Here is a 16,490-nt window from a genome sequence, read left to right on the forward strand (position 1 = left end):
TTCTCATATAGCTGTCCAGTTTTCCCAGAACCATGTATTGAAGAAACTGTCTTTTCCCCATTTTATATTCTTGCCTCCTTTGCTGTAGATTAATTGACCATATAATCATAGGTTTATTTCTGGGCTCTCTGTTCTGTTCCATTGATCTATGTGTCTGTTTTTGTGCCAATACCATACTGTTTTGATTACCCTAGCTACGTAGTATAGTTTGAAATCTGGAAGCCTGGCACTTCCACCTTTGTTCTTCTTTCTCAAGATAGCTTTGGCACTTCAGAGTCTTCTGTGGTTCCAAACAAATTTTCAAATTATTTGTTCTAGTTCTGTGAAAGACGCCATTGGTATTTTGATAGGAATTGCGTTGAGTCTGCAGGTTGCTTTGGATAGTGTGGACATGGATAAAATAAATCTTTAACATATGTTCATTTTTATATCTGTATCAGAACCATGATTTTATTTTTTTTGAAAATTGTGGTTTTTTTTTTCTCATTCTTAAACTGAAATACAGGTCTCATACCATAAAATTGATCTTCTTAAAGTATGCAGTTTAGTGGCTTTTTTGTAATTTTGGTATGTTCATGAAGTGCAGCAATTATCCCTAGTTCTACAACATTGACATTTATATTTTAACATACCACTGAGGTTTATCAAAGTTGTCATATGTATCCATAGTTCATTCTTTTATAGTGATGAGCAGTCTTCCACTGTATAGATGTACCATTTAATTTATCCATCACTCATTGGAGGACATTTGTGTTCTTTCCAGGTTTTGGCATTTTTGAAGAGCACTGCCATAAACATTCATGAACAAGAATTTTTTTCCCGGTACTATTATTTAATATTTTATCTCTCAGTTTTAGCATTGCAAAATGTAATTTTTGTTGGATTTTATAATCGATGGTTATTTAGAGTTATACATAGATTAATTCGTTTGTTCCCTGTGGCAGGTCACCTTTTCCAAAGATGGAGGCAATCATATCTCCAATTGCACATGTTCTGCAGTGAGAACTTGCCACACCCCCTTCAAGAGTTAGGGCCTAAGTCTTCTGATCTTGAATCTGAGATGGCCTTAGCGACTTATAATCCTCAGTAGAAGGTGGTGGGAGTGACACCATGTGACTTCTGAAATGAGGTCAGAGAAGGTCACACAGCTGCCACCTGGTTCTCTTGGAACGCTCACTCTCTGGACACTCCACTGGAGTGGCCATTTGTAGGTGCTCTAACTATATTCTCCCCTAAGCAATCTTTGACATATCCCAGCTCACATGCCAGATAGATGGGTAAAGAAACCACTAGACACTTCCAGTCCTCAGGCATCTGAGTCATGCGCAGACATTCGAGACTTGCCAGCTAAGGCCTCAGACAACAGAAAACAGAGACAAGCCATTCTTGTCGCGTACACAGGTTTTTGTGTGGACAGAAGTTTTCATTTCTCTAGGGTAAGTATCTGTGAGTGGGTTCTTCAGTTACATAGTAAGGACATGCTCAACTTTATAAGAAGCCACCGAACTCTTTTCAAGAGTGACTGCTTAGTTTTGCATTTCCACTAGTAATATATGAGATTTCCAGTTGCTTGCAATCTTCCCCAGCCTTTGGGCTTGTCATCATTTTTTATTTTAGCCATTCTAATAAGCGTGCAGTGATATCTCCTTGTGGCTTTAATTTGCATTTCCCTAATGGAAAATGATGCAGAACGTTTTTTCATGTTCTTATTTGCCATCTGCATACCCTTTTTAGTAAAATGCTCGAGATTTTTGCTGGTTTTTCTTTTAATCAGTAGCTTCAGACTGACATTTAAAAAAAATCAACTCTGATAATATCCCATGTCTCTCCTTCCTTCCAACATCACTCTTATTTCTCTTTATTTTCCTATCGGTTTTTCTTCTTGGTGAGCCTGTAGCAGGGTTTGACAAATGCCTTCACCTGTGGAAATTAAACTCCTATGAAGTGATACAATATAATCCTCACCCCAGAAATTTCCCTCATGCCCCTTCCAGTTATTCCCTACTCTTCCACCCGCACAAAGTAATCAGTGCTCTGTTTTTTTTTTTTTTTCCACCACTGATTTTTGCATGATATAAATGGAATCACACAGAATGTATTCTTTCATGTAGCCCTTCTTTATTTAACGTGGTTTGGAGATTCGTCTATCTTGCCTGTATCAGGACTTCCTCCCTGTTTATTCCCGGGTAGTATTCCATTGTCTGAATAGGACCACAGTTTATTAATCCAGTCCTCTACGGATGAACACCTGGGCTGTTCAGTGTGGGCTATTATGAGTATAGCGGCTGCGAATCATCTTGTACAAGTCTTTTACCAGATACCCATTTGCACTTCTCGTGGCTACACACCCAGTCGTTCAATTGCTGGGTCGTAAAGACTGATATGTACGTAACGTATAAACAGCTGCCATATCTTTTTCCAAATGCAGAGAAATCCTTCTGCGGAAGATGCCTTAGGCGCCTCCGAGTCCTGGGTTTCCCAGGAATAGAAGTGCCCTTTGTTGTGGAAATTGTGGAGGTGGAATATTCCCACCCCCTTCCTGGATCCGAATCGATTCAAGACTATATGTGCCTCTCCTCACAGCTCTGCTCTCACAGCTGTCAGCCCTGGTCAGGGGGAGGCGGGGAGGTTTAATTATAATGCTTCTGACAGTTTCTGAGCAGAAAGCCCAGTGCCTGCTGCACCAACAGCTGAGCTCAGCCTGAAGCTGCCGTGCTGAAAACTCACCTCCCCGTTCCCGGCTCTTCTTCAATAGGGCCGCTTAATGGGCCAAGAATTTCGTGTCTCCACATGCTCCTTACGCCGGTCAGGTGCAGGTTGCCAGCGCTCTCCAGCCCAGGAGGCTCAGATCACTTTCCTCCTCTCACCACTGGGTTAGTTGCCCTGTGGGCAAAAGCTCAACACAGCTCAAGTTCTTGGAGTTCATCACATTGGAACAGGCACCTCCTGGCTGGCTCTGCTCATGTGCCTCTAGGATCCATTTCTGCGGACTCGGACATCTTTCTCCCATGGTCAATTTGGAGGGCAGGAGCCCCTAGATGCTGTGGGAGTGGGCGGGGCAGGCGGGGGAGGCACTTTTGTTTTTTCCCCCTTCCAGAAATTCTTTTTTACTTCCTCTCAGAGCACTTCAGGAGTGTCTCCTTTAGGGCACTGACCTCTTTCGACCCTGTATCATCACATCTTTGAAGTCATTTGTTCACTTAATGCCCCAACTTGTTCCAGCAAGAATTTGAACTGATTTTGAAAGAAAAATCAATTACAATTAGATATAAATTAAAGTGGAATGGAAGAAAAATGAAGGTGGGGACATAAATGGAACCAGGATTGCTAGTTTTGTATAGTTCTTAACCTTGCTGACAAATAGTGAGTGACATAAGGAAAGTACTATTTCATTCTTCTTTATATTTCTTTTTAAAAATTATTTATTTTTTCTTTTTAAAAAATTATTTAGTTTTTCAAAGATTTTTAAAAATTTTATTTGACAGAGGGAGAGAGCGAGAGAGAGTGAATGAGCAGGGGGAGGGACGGAAGGAGAGGGAGCAGCAGGCTTCCTGCTGAAGCCTGATGCAGGGCTCCATCCCAGGACCCCGGGATCATGAACTGAGCTGAAGGCAGATGCTTAACTGACTGAGTGACCCAGGCATCCCCATATTTCTTCTTCTTTTAAAAAAAGATTTGTTTATTTATTTGAGAGAGGGAGAGAGAGAGAGAGTGTGCACATGAGTGTTGGGGGTGGGAGTTGCAGAGGGAGAGGGAGAAGCAGACTTCTTGCTGAGCGCAGAGCCTGACATGGGGCTCGATCCCACAACCCTGAGATCATGACCTGAGCTGAAACCAAGAGGCAACTGTCCACCTGACTGAGCCACTAAGGCACCCCTCATCTTTGTATTTCTAACAAGGCTTGACACATTCTTTTTTCTTTTAAAAAAAAAAACAACTTTATTGAGATAAATTTATGTGTTATGAAATTCACCCATTTAAGTGTAAAATTCGACAGATTTTAGTATATCCACAGAGCTGTGCAATTGTCATCCCAATCCATTTTGGAACATTTTAACCACCCCACAAAGAAACCCCATATCCATTAGGAGTCCCTCCCTATTCCCCCTACCCCTAACTCCCGGCAACCGTTAACTTGTTTTCTTGATTTTTAATGTAAATGGACACATAAAACATATGGCCTTTTGTGTCCTCCTTGACTTTAGCATAATATTTTCATGGTTTATCCATGTAGAAACATGTCTCAGTACTTGATTTCTTTATGGCCATGTAATATTCCATCATATGGATAGAACACATGTGATTCGTCCATTCACTTGTTGATAAGGATTTAGGTTTTCTCCACCATCTGGCTGTTATGAGTAATGCTGCTATGCACATTTGTGTACAAACGTCTCTGTGTATGTATGTTTTCACTTTTCTTGAGCATATACTTGGAATGTATTCCAGGTATATACCAGGATTATACCTGGTATAATCCAGCAGTGGAATTGCTGGATTATCTAGTAATTCTATGTTTAATTATTTGAGGAACTGCTGGACTGTTTTCCATGTTGGCTGCACCATTTTACATCACCAGTGCATGAGGGTGATGGCCAATACTTGTCATTGTCTCTCTTGATGATTCTTCCATCTTAGTGGGCTTGAAGCAGTATCTCATTTTGGTTTTGATTTGCATTTCCCTAATAACCAGTGATGCTGACCGTCTTTTCATGTGCTTATTGGCCATTACTCTATCTTATTTGGAGAAACGTCTATTAGTTCCTTGGCTCACTTTTAACTGGGTTATTTGTTGATTTACCTTTGAGGTGCGAGAGTCATTATACATCCTATCATACCAGTCCCTTGTCAGCTGTATGATTTGCCAATATTTTCTCTTATTCTGCAGGTTGTCTTTTTTTAAAATTTTTATTTTATTTTTATTTTTTTTAAAGATTTTATTTATTTGACAGACAGAGACCACAAGTAGACAGAGAGTTAGGCAGAGAGAGGAGGAAGCAGGCTCCCTACTGAGCAGAGAGCCTGACGCGGGGCTCAATCCCAGGACCCTGAGATCATGACCTGAGCCAAAGGCAGAGGCTTAACCCACTGAGCCACCCAGGCGCCCCTGCAGGTTGTCTTTTTACTTGCTCTTCAAATGATGCTGTCATTTGAAGCTCAAATGTTTTTAATTTTGATGAAATCCAAGGTGTATATTTTTTTCTTTGTCATTTCTGTTTCCAATGTTGCTTATAAGGTTTTGCTTAGGGGTGTCTGGGTGGCTCAGTCAATTAAGTGGCCAACTCTTGATTTTGGGCTCTTGGGGTGGTAAGATGGAGCCTTGCATTACACTCCATGCTCAGTGGGGAGTCAGAACATTCATGCCTGAGATTCTCTCCCTCTCCTTCTGCCCCTCCCTCTGCTTGTGTGTGCTTTTGTTCTAAAATAAATAAATATATCTTTTTTAAGAAAAGGTTTTGTTTAACCAAGATTCACGAAACATCCAACCCTTTCTTTGACAGACCGGACATGCAAATTTTTATTTACAACAACAGCTACCATTTGTTTCGTTCTTGATTTATACTTCACGTTATGCCAGACACTGTCCACAGGGTACTGATGTCAGTAATGGCAACAGTAGTAGCTGACTTCATTGAGCTCATGTGTGAATGGTGTCATTTAATCCTCGCACCAAATCTTTGAGGTAAATAGAAATATGTCTATTTTGCAGATTGAGAAAATGAGGATTATAAACATTATTTGCATATGATGCCTAGAGTTGCTGTATCCATCTTCTGGCCATAAATGAGGCATTGACGTCAAGCTGTGAGGGACAGGAGAATATGGAAAGGACCAGCTCTTGAGGAGATACCAAATTAAAAGCCAAATAACACCAACCACCATATTAATAGCTGACATTTATTGAGCACTTAACAAGAGTTATCTCGTTTACTATCACAGCAGTTCTGGGGCACCTGGGTGGCTCAGTCAGTTAAGCATCTGCCTTCTGCTCAGGTCATGATCCCAAGGTCCTGGGATTGAGTTCTACATTGGGGCTTCTTGCTCAGTGGGGAGTCTGCTTCTCTCTCTACCTCTGCCCCCTGCTCATGATCTCTCTCTCTCTCTCTCTCAAATAGATAAATGAGTTTTTTTTAAAAAATCACAACATTTCTTTGAAGAAAGATGTACTATGACCCCGCTGGAAGGCTCAGAAATGTTAAGTACTAAAGCAAACCTTATTGGTCCTTTCCACACTTCCTCACTAATAGAACCTTGATTTTTTTCCTTAGGGTCGTCACGATTTTTCGGGGGAAGAAGAACTCTTTCCAATCTTGAGGAGGTGAATCATGATTAATTTTAGTCAACCAGGGATCTCATTCCCAATGCCAGTAATTGGTTTCTGCATGGAAATGGAGTTAATCCTAGCCAATGGGACTTGAACAGAGGTCCTCTGAGGGGCTTCTAGGAGAGATTTTCGCTGAGGATAAAAAGACATTCATGGGAAGAATGGTCTTTCCTGTTGCTTAAAGTAGATGCTTCACATGATGCCTAGAACATCTGTAACCTCATGGCTTGTACAAGCGGACATTGAGACAAACTAGGGAAGACAGAGGGAATAAATGGAAAACACCAGTTTCCTGATGAGCCACTGAGTTGAGAACACTGTAATTGTCCCCAGATTTGTTGTTTAGATCACTTTTCATCAATTATTCTTTCACTGGCAGCTAAATTCATCCTGTGTATTTATCCAAATATGTAAGTAGTTAATGATAAAACCAGGAATCATACCAAGGTCTGTCTGACTCCAACATTCATGAGCTTACTCACTATATAACATGTCTCTGTTTGAATTTGTAAATTAGCAATGCAGGACTAACAGCCAGTCATATTATATCATATGAGATTCTGTAGAATAGAAATTATTTTGTATTGGCAAAGAGTGTATGCATAAATTTAGAAGAGAAACATAAAATCTTAGATGTCCTGATCCAAACTCCCACTTGGTGTAGGACTTCCCTCTCCAGCATCTCTAACTGATGATCCTTCCAGTCTACTTAAATAGAGGTTATGATTGTAATGGGGAAAAGTTAGACTTTGGAATCCGAGCTGGACCTGAATCTTGATGACTACTACCTTGGCCTTTGGGAGTCTAAATTGTAAAATGGACACAATAATAGTCCATCAAGGTTGTGGTGATGGTCAGTACAATAATACATTCAAAACTTCTGACACAAAATAGATTACAGAGAGGTCATTATCTCCAAAGAAGACATTCTGCTGCTTATTTCTAATGAAAGCAAGTTGAGCTACTATCCAAATACCTGGGAAGAAGAAAACAAAATCTTTTTTGAGATCTAAAGAATTTTGAAAGGTGCTAGCCAATCCTAAGTGTAGCAATTTTACCTTTCTACGGGCAGAAGAAGCCTTGAGATCCCATCTGACATTTGCTCTTTGAATTTCCAAATTTAGATTAATTGGAAGATTGTAGTTTCCTAGAAAACTGCAACAGAGTCTCTCACCTCATGTGTTCTTAAACTATGATCTCAATACTCCTCCCACTGACGAGGTGGGCTTTATGCCTCTTTCCCTCAAGTCTGGATAGGGGCTTATGACCTCTCCAATCAATTCCATGCAATAGAAGTGAGGTTATGTTATTTCTGAAACTATTTCATCATAAAGATATAGTACATCATAAAGATACAAAAGATCATCATAAAGATACGTCATAAAGATACATCACTGACACAGTTGCAATGCCCAACTAGCCCACATAGGGAGACCACATAGGCTCAATATGGAGGGGACCCGAGGCCCTTAGGTGACAGGCAGCATCGACTACCAGACATGTGTGAGTGAATGAACTTGTCTCAAGTTTGGCTCTGGCTCCTAGCCTCTGGGATTCCAGGGGAGGCCCCAGGTATTATGGAGCATCTCGGCTGGGCCTTGTCCAAATTCCCAACCCATAGAATTCATGGCCATAATACATGGCTGCTTTATGCTTCTAAGTTTTCAGGTAATTAGTTATGTAGCCATAGCAACTGTACTAGGTGACATATACACATAAATTCTATAACATATCTGTAGGGTAATTTTTAACTGTAGCTTTATAAATCATAGTTAGTATTTAATATCACCACCTGTGGGCTCTGAACTTTGTATCTATTATTTCATTTAATTCTTGCAAAATTCCTACAGGGTTGGCCTTATTCGTATTTACATTTTGTAGCTGAGTAAACCAAAGCTCAGTGAGATTCAATAACTTGCTTGGAGTCATGCAGCTTAAGTCTATACTCTTTCCACTATGCCACATGGCTTCTTAAGAGAGAACTGTATTTTAAATATGCAACAAAAGGTAGAATCTCTAGAGTTTGATTACAGAAACCTTACTCTGATTTTCCATGCTTGCCCCTCCCAGCTTCCACAAAGCCACTTTCACTAAATGTCTGTAATGACTGCCTTAGCTTCTTGGTTTCTCTGCTTTCAGATTTTTGGGGTACAATGTCCTCCTGTACTACTGCACTGAGCTTTCTAAAATGCCAATGTGGGTCTGTCCCTCACCTATGTCTTTCACTTACTAGCTTCATCTGAAAGCCCCCTTCTTTTCTGAAGGATTCCATCAGGAATGCCAGATCTTCGAAGACAAGGATTTTCCTTTTCCTTTTTGTCTTTTCTCTTTTTATCCCCCAAAGATTTTACTTATTTATTTGAGAGAGGGAGAGAGAGAGCACAAGCAGGGGAAAGGTCAGAGGGAGAAGAAGAAGCAGACTCCCTGATGAGCAGGGAGCCTGATTTGGGACTTGATTCCAGAACCCCAGGATCCTGACCTGAACTGAAGGCAACGTTTAACCGACTGAGCTACCCCCCTCTTTGTCTTTTCAGTGTTTCTCCCTTCAGTGCCTACATAGCCTGGCACAGAGCAGAGGCTCAGGAACTATTTTGTGAAATGAAATCTTTTGGGAAGTGATCTATCATATAGGTCAGTTTTCTGTTTCCTTTCCTTTTGTACCACACAAGGATATTTTAGAGCAGGAATGGATCTCTTTCTAGAATTTGTTTCTTGGAATTTAAATTAGGCCGGTGACCACAGACATCCCTCTTGCCCTTCTAAACTTCTGGAAAAATGACGTAAGCATTCACATTCTCTTTGTTGATATAGAATGAGAACAAAATGTTTTGCTTGGTTTGAGCAAAATTTGTGCGCAATACCTTTTACTGACCTTACACTTGCCATACTTTCTCCCATGTTGGACATAGGTTACATCTCATATTTTTTACAATAATTTTGTAATTCTATAATGTATACAAATGATTTTGCATTGTTTCCTTAACACCATTACTTTCCACAAATTAAGTTTCTTTTTGCTGAAGTATATTCTCTAATAATTATTTCTAAGAGTTGCTGTGGTCGGTAAGTGTTCTGGATTCAACTGTGTCCAAAATGGGAGAGAACTCTCCCAATTATATAATAGTTTGACATGATATTAAATCCAAGGTTCAACATTATTTTCACTCAGCAATTTGAAGATAAATGCTCTATTGCTTTCGTGTCTGATGTTGCTAATGGCAAGTCTGATGTCACACTTCTATGTCCCATTGTAGGTGATCTTCATCTTTCAAAGTTTCTAGTATTTTCCTGTTATCCTTGATGCTCCAAAATTACACTGTGATGTGTCTAGGTTTAACGTTTTTGTTTTTTAATTACCACTCTTGTTTTTATAAGTCCTCCTCCTTGTTACTTAAAGGGTCCTTTCAATCTGAGTATTCATGGCTTCAATTCTAGGAAGTGTTTTTGGTTTTTTGTTTGTTTTGTTGTTTATTCTTAAGATACTGATTCCCATCTATCCTCTTAATTTTTATTCAGTGGAACTCCTATTAGACAAATGTGGAAATTTCTTGATTGTTCTGTCCTTCATGCATCTTACCTTTTCTTTACTACTTTCTACCATCCTATCCTTTATCCTATGCTTTAGGAGAATGCATGAGTGCATTTTTCCAGTTCTTTGATTTGATCTCTACTTGTATCTCTTACAAATCTTTATTTAGTCCTTTATTTAAATTTTAATTCAGACAAGATTAATTCTATCCATGATATCTATTTATTTATTTAAGATTTATTTATTTATTTGACACACAGAGATCACAAGTAGGCAGAGAGGCAGGCAGAGAGGAGGAAGCAGGCTCCCCACTGAGCAGAGAGCCTGATGTGGGGTTTCATCCCAGGTCACTGGGATCATGACCTGAGCTGAAGGCAGAGGCTTTAACCCACTGAACCACCCAGACACCCCTCCATGATATTTATTTTTAAAATTTCTTATTTTTTAATATTTACCCATTATTGTTTCAAAAATACTTGTTCTTTTATAGATGTGATACCTTTTTTTACCATTCTAAAATTATGATCATTTTATGCTTACGTTTTGAACAATTTTTCTCTCAAGACCATTTGTCTGATGAAAGTCTTTTTATTTGTTGAGTTTATTGTCTATATTTCATGTTATTTTCTTTAAGTGTTTGATGACTCTCTTATTATATGCTTCTCTCTATAGTTGAGATTTCTTTTTAGACTACCTGTTCCTTCTGTTTGGGCAACCTATTTCCAAGAATGAACAGAATAGATAGAGCTTCTGTTTCCAATCAGAGTGGATGAGCTGGAGAACATACCATGAAAAGGGCACCTTGATAAATCTGTGTGCCTCTCTATTTTTCATAAATGCTGTTTGGCCATTGTCCATCACCCAACATATTATATACTAAGTGTCCATACTCATTGGTTTCACTTGAAGAGAGATCCCTCTGTTACTGCATGTGGTGGCAAAAGTGATGGGCAAAATTCAAGTCTTTTGGCTTTTCTTCCTGGGATACTGAGTAGTTGCTTTAAAGACAACTCTTTCACCTAGTTTTTATCTTTTGGCATGGAGAGCTCATGTGGTGATTTCTTCATCTATAAGAATATTCTAACATTCTCTCCCATGTGTGTCCTAGGCTATGGCTTCCTCCTTTTATCAGAAACCCACCTACTCCCCATCTTTCACACATCCCTCTCAGTTTTTGGCCCATCAAGAGTGATTTCAAACATGACTATGTGTTGAATCATTTTTATTGTTGTATCAGGCAGAATAGAAAAAGGGAAGAAACAGTAAACATCAGTGGCTCAAAAAGATAGAAGCTTTTTTCTCTATTACATAAACAAAGTTTGTAAAGAAGTTTCTCAGGGCTGATATGGTTGCCCCATGATCACCAGGCTCCAGTCTGTCTTGTCATTCTGCCATTCTCAAAACCTGCCTTCCACTTCCAGGTGCAACATGGCTGCTTGCACACAAATGATATTCACATTTCAGCAAGTAGGGAGGAGGAAAGGCAAAGAAGGGTGTCATCCCTCCCTCTATGGATACTTCTTATACATTGTATGTGATATTTCTATATTCTGGGAGTCTGATAAATGTATTTTTACACACACCATGCATACTGCAAGGAACCTTACATATGATGTTTCATTTATTCCTTAAAACAACCCTTATATTATCCCTATTTTATAGATAGACTCCACTAATTTGCTCAAGGTCATACAAGGATTACCTGGACCCCAAGTCAGATATGACTCCAAAGTTTACCTTATTAGGTTCTTTCTGCTCTGCCTGTGATTCTCAACTTTGGCTATACATTAGAATTACTAGGGCAACTTTAGAAAGTACTAATGCTTGGGAACAGTACCAGATCAATTAAATCATAGTCAAGAAGAGTTTCTAAAAGCCTCCCATTTGATTCTATTGTGAAGGCAGAGTTGAGTACCACTGTATTTTCTAACTAGTTTTTTTTCTTCTTGTCTCTGCCTGTGTATGCTTTATGTCAAATATTTTGATTACCTGATTGCTAACTCTGCTTATTTTTTTACTTGTCTGTGTAATTTTTCATTATTTTGAAGAAATATTGACAATTCATATTTGATTCAAACTAAAAATCAGTGAGAAATATATCAAATATGTAAAAGTATACAGATTTTGAAAATCTATGTACTCAATCATATTAACAGATTACAGAAGAAAAAATCACATGATCAAATCAATACATGCAGAAAAAATATTTGACAAAATTCAACATTCATTCATAATTTTTTTCAAAGCCTCAGAAAATTCTAGGAATAAAGGAGACATTGCTCTACTTCATACAGAACATCTACAAGAAGAAGAAGGAGGAGGAGGAGGAGGAGGAGGAGGAAGAGAAGGAGGAGAAGAAGAAGAGCTTATAGTTAATATCACACTTAATAATGAGAGGCTAAATGTTTTCCAGCTAAGAATGGGGAACAAGTTAAGGATGTCCATTCTCACCACTGCTCTTCAAAATAGAACTATAGAAGACTTGGTCCCCAGCAATAAGGCAAATAATGAAATAAAAGGTATTCTGTTTGGAAAGGAATAAAGCCATCTTCTTTTTGCAGATGACATGATCTATATAGAAAATCACAAGATAATTACAAAAAAACTTATGGAGCTGGTAAGGGAATTCAGCACATTTGCAAAGTGTCAGGTCAATATACAAAAATCAATTCTATTTCTATTTACTAACAATGAACATGCAGAAAGCAAAATTTTAAGTACAATAGCATATACAATCTTAAAAAAATACTTAGGTATATATCTAACAAGACATGTATAGGATGTGTATGCTGAAAATTATAAAACACTGAGGAAAGAAATCACAGAAAATATAAATAAATGGAGAGACATATCATGTACATGGATTAGAAAACTGAACATAGAAATAGAAAAACGTCAATTCTCTTCTAATCGGTAGATAGGTTTAACATAATTCCTATCAAAAATGAGATATTTGATAGATACAGACAAGATTATTATAAAATTTCTATTGAAAGGCAGAGGACCTAGAATAGCCAAAGCAAATCTGAGAAAGCAGAATAAAATGGGGGAAATCAGTTTACCTGATTTCAAAACTTTTTTATAGCTTTGGTAATCAGGATGGTTTGGTATTGGAGAAGGAATAGACACACAAATCCATGGGCTAGAATAGAGAACACAGAAATAGACTCACATAAATATATTCAATTGACTTTTGATGAAGGTGAAAAAGCAACTCAATGGAGGAAAGATAATCTTTTTAACAAATGGTGCTGGAGCAACTACCTATCCACAGACAAAAAAAAAAAAAAAATATCAACTACAATCGAAACTTCACAGTTTAAACAAAAAGGAACACAAAATGGAGCATAGATTTAAATGTAAAGCATACATCTATCAAACTTTTAGAATATAACACAGGAGAAAATTTCAGTACCTAGGCTTCTTGAAGAGTTCTTAGACATGACACCAAAAGCAGAATCCATAAAAAAACAAAAGACTCCAAATAGCCAAAGCAATCTTGAGAAATTGCTGGAGATAAGGATAAAGCTGGAGATAGCATGGTCCTGGATTTTAAACTATACCACATAGCTAACATAATCAAAAGAGTATGGTACTGGCACAAAAACACATAGACTAATGGAACAGAATAGGGAGCCTAGAAAGAAACCCATGCTTATATGGTCAATAATCCATGACAAAGGAGGCAAGAATATATGATGGGGAAAAGACAGTCTCTTCAGTATATGGTGCTGGGAAAACAGACAGCTATACGCAAAGGAATGGAACTGGCCCATTTTCTAATACCACACACAAAAGTAAAATCAAAATGGATTAAAGACCTAAATGTGAGATCTGAACCATAAAAAATCCTAGAAGAAAACACAGGTAGTAACTTCTCTGACATCGGTAATGTTTTTCTAGATAGGTCTCCTAAAGGCAAGGGAAATAATAATAATAATAAACAAATGAGACTACATCAAAATTAAAAGCTTCTGCACAACAAGGGAAACCATCAACAAGACAAAAAGGCAATCTAATGAATGGGAGAAGATATTTGCAAATGATATATCCAGTTAAGGGGTTAAAATCCAAAATATATAAAGAATTAATGCAACTCAACACCAAACAAAACAAAACAAAACAAAAAAATCCCAAACAAAGAGCTGGAACAAATAATCCAAAAATTTGTATGGAATCAAAAATGACCCCGAATCACTAAGGAAATGTTGAAAAACAAAAATAAAACTGGGGGCATCACGTTACCTGATTTCAAGCTTTATTACAAAGCTGTGATCACCAAGACAGCATGGTACTGGCATAAAAACAGACACATAGACCAGTGGAGCAGAGTAGAGAGCTCAGATATGGACCCTCAACTCTATGGTCAATTAATATTCGACAAAACAGAAAAAAATATACAGTGGAAAAAAGACAGTCTCTTCAATAAATGGTGCTGGGAAAACTGGGCAGCTATATGTAGAATGAAACACGACCATTCTCTTACACCGTACTCAAAGATAAACTCAAAATGGATAAAAGACCTCAATGTGAGACAGGAATCCATCAGACTCCTAGAGGAGAACATAGGCAGTAATCTCTTCGATATCAGCCACAGCAACTTCTTTCAAGATATGTCTCCAAAGGCAAAGGAAACAAAAGCGAAAATGCCCTTTTGGGACTTCATCAAAACCAAAAGCTTCTGCACAGCCAAGGAAACAGTCAAAAAAACAAAGAGGCAACCCACGGAATGGGAGAAGATATTTGCAAATGACAGTACAGACAAAAGGTTGATATCCAGGATCTATAATGAACTCCTCAATCTCAACACACATGAAACAGGCAAACATATCAAAAAATGGGCAAAAGATATGAACAGACACTTCTCCAATCAAGACATACAAATGGCTATCAGACACATGAAAAAATGTTCATCATCACTAACCCTCAGGGAGATTCAAATTAAAACCACATTGAGATATCACCTTACACCAGTTAGAATGGCCAAAATTAACAAAACAGGAAACAACATGTGTTGGAGAGGTTGTGGAGAAAGGGGAACCCTCTTACACTGTTGGTGGGAATGCAAGTTGGTGCAGCCTCTTTGGAGAACAGTGTGGAGATTCCTCAAGAAATTAAAAATAGAGCTTCCCTATGACCCTGCAATTGCACTACTGGGTATTTACCCCAAAGATACAGATGTCATGAAAAGAAGGGCCATCTGTACCCCAATGTTTATAGCAGCAATGGCCACGGTCACCAAACTATGGAAAGAACCAAGATGCCCTTCAAAAGATGAATGGATAAGGAAAATGTGGTCCATATACACTATGGAGTATTATGCCTCCATCAGAAAGGATGAATACCCAACTTTTATAGCAACATGGACGGGACTGGAAGAGGTTATGCTGAGTGAAATAAGTCAAGCAGAGAGAGTCAACTATACTATGGTTTCACTTATTTGTGGAGCATAACAAATAGCATGGAGGACAAGGGGTGTTAGAGAGGAGAAGGGAGTTGGGGTAAATTGGAAGGGGGGGTGAATCATGAGAGAGTGTGGACTCTGAAAAACAGTCTGAGGGGTTTGAAGTGGCAGGGGGGTGGGAGGTTGGGGTACCAGGTGGTGGGTATTATAGAGGGCACGGATTGCATGGAGCACTGGGTGTGGTGAAAAAATATGAATACTGTTTTTCTGAAAATAAATAAATCAATTTAATAAAACAAAACAAAACAAAACAAAAAAACCAAAACAAACAAACAAACAAAAAACCCCAAACAATCCCATTAAAAGAAAGGACAGAGGACCTGAATAGAGCTTTTTCCAAAGAAGACATCCAGATGGCCAAAAGACACATGAAAATATGCTCAATGTCACTAACTGTCAAAGAAATTCTTTTTTTTTTTTAAGGCTTTATTTATTTATTTGAAAGACAGAGATCACAAGTAGGCAGAGAGGCAGAGAGAGAGAGAGGAGGAAGCAGGCTCCCTGCTGAGCAGAGAGCCTGATGCAGGACTCGATCCCGGGACCCCGAGAGCATGACCTGAGCCAAAGACAGCAGCTTAACCCACTGAGCCACCCAGGCGCCCCTGTCAAAGAAATTCAAAGCAAAACCACAGTGAGGTATCACCTTACACCTGTCAGAATGGTTAGAATAAAACAAGCAAACAGGAAATTACAAATTTTGGTGAGGATGTGAAGAAAAAGGAACACTCATGCACTGTTTGTGGGAATGTAAGTTAGTGCAGCCACTGTGGAAAACAGTATGGAGGGACACTTAGGTGGCTCAGTTTGTTAAGCATCTGCCTTCAGCTCAGGTCATGATCCTGGAGTCCCAACAGGATGGAGCAAAACAGGCTCCCTGCTTCTCCCTCTGCCTTTCACCCAGCTTGTGTTCTCTCTCGCTCACTCTCACACACTCTCTCTCTCTCAGATAAATAAATAAAATCTTTAAAAAAGAAAACAGTATGGAGTTGCCTCAAAAAATTAAAAATAGATAGAACATATAATCCAGTAATTCTACTACTGGGTATTAACACAAAGAAAATGAAAAGATTTATCTGAAAAAATAGAGGCACCCTTATGTTTATTGCAGCATTATTTATAGTAGCCAAGACGTGGAAACAACCCAAGTGTCCATTGATAGGTGAATGAATGAG

The sequence above is a fragment of the Mustela putorius genome, unplaced genomic scaffold (genome assembly GCF_011764305.1).
Source record: "Mustela putorius furo isolate JIRA1106 unplaced genomic scaffold, ASM1176430v1.1 tig00003901_pilon_pilon_pilon, whole genome shotgun sequence".
NCBI lineage: Eukaryota > Metazoa > Chordata > Mammalia > Carnivora > Mustelidae > Mustela > Mustela putorius.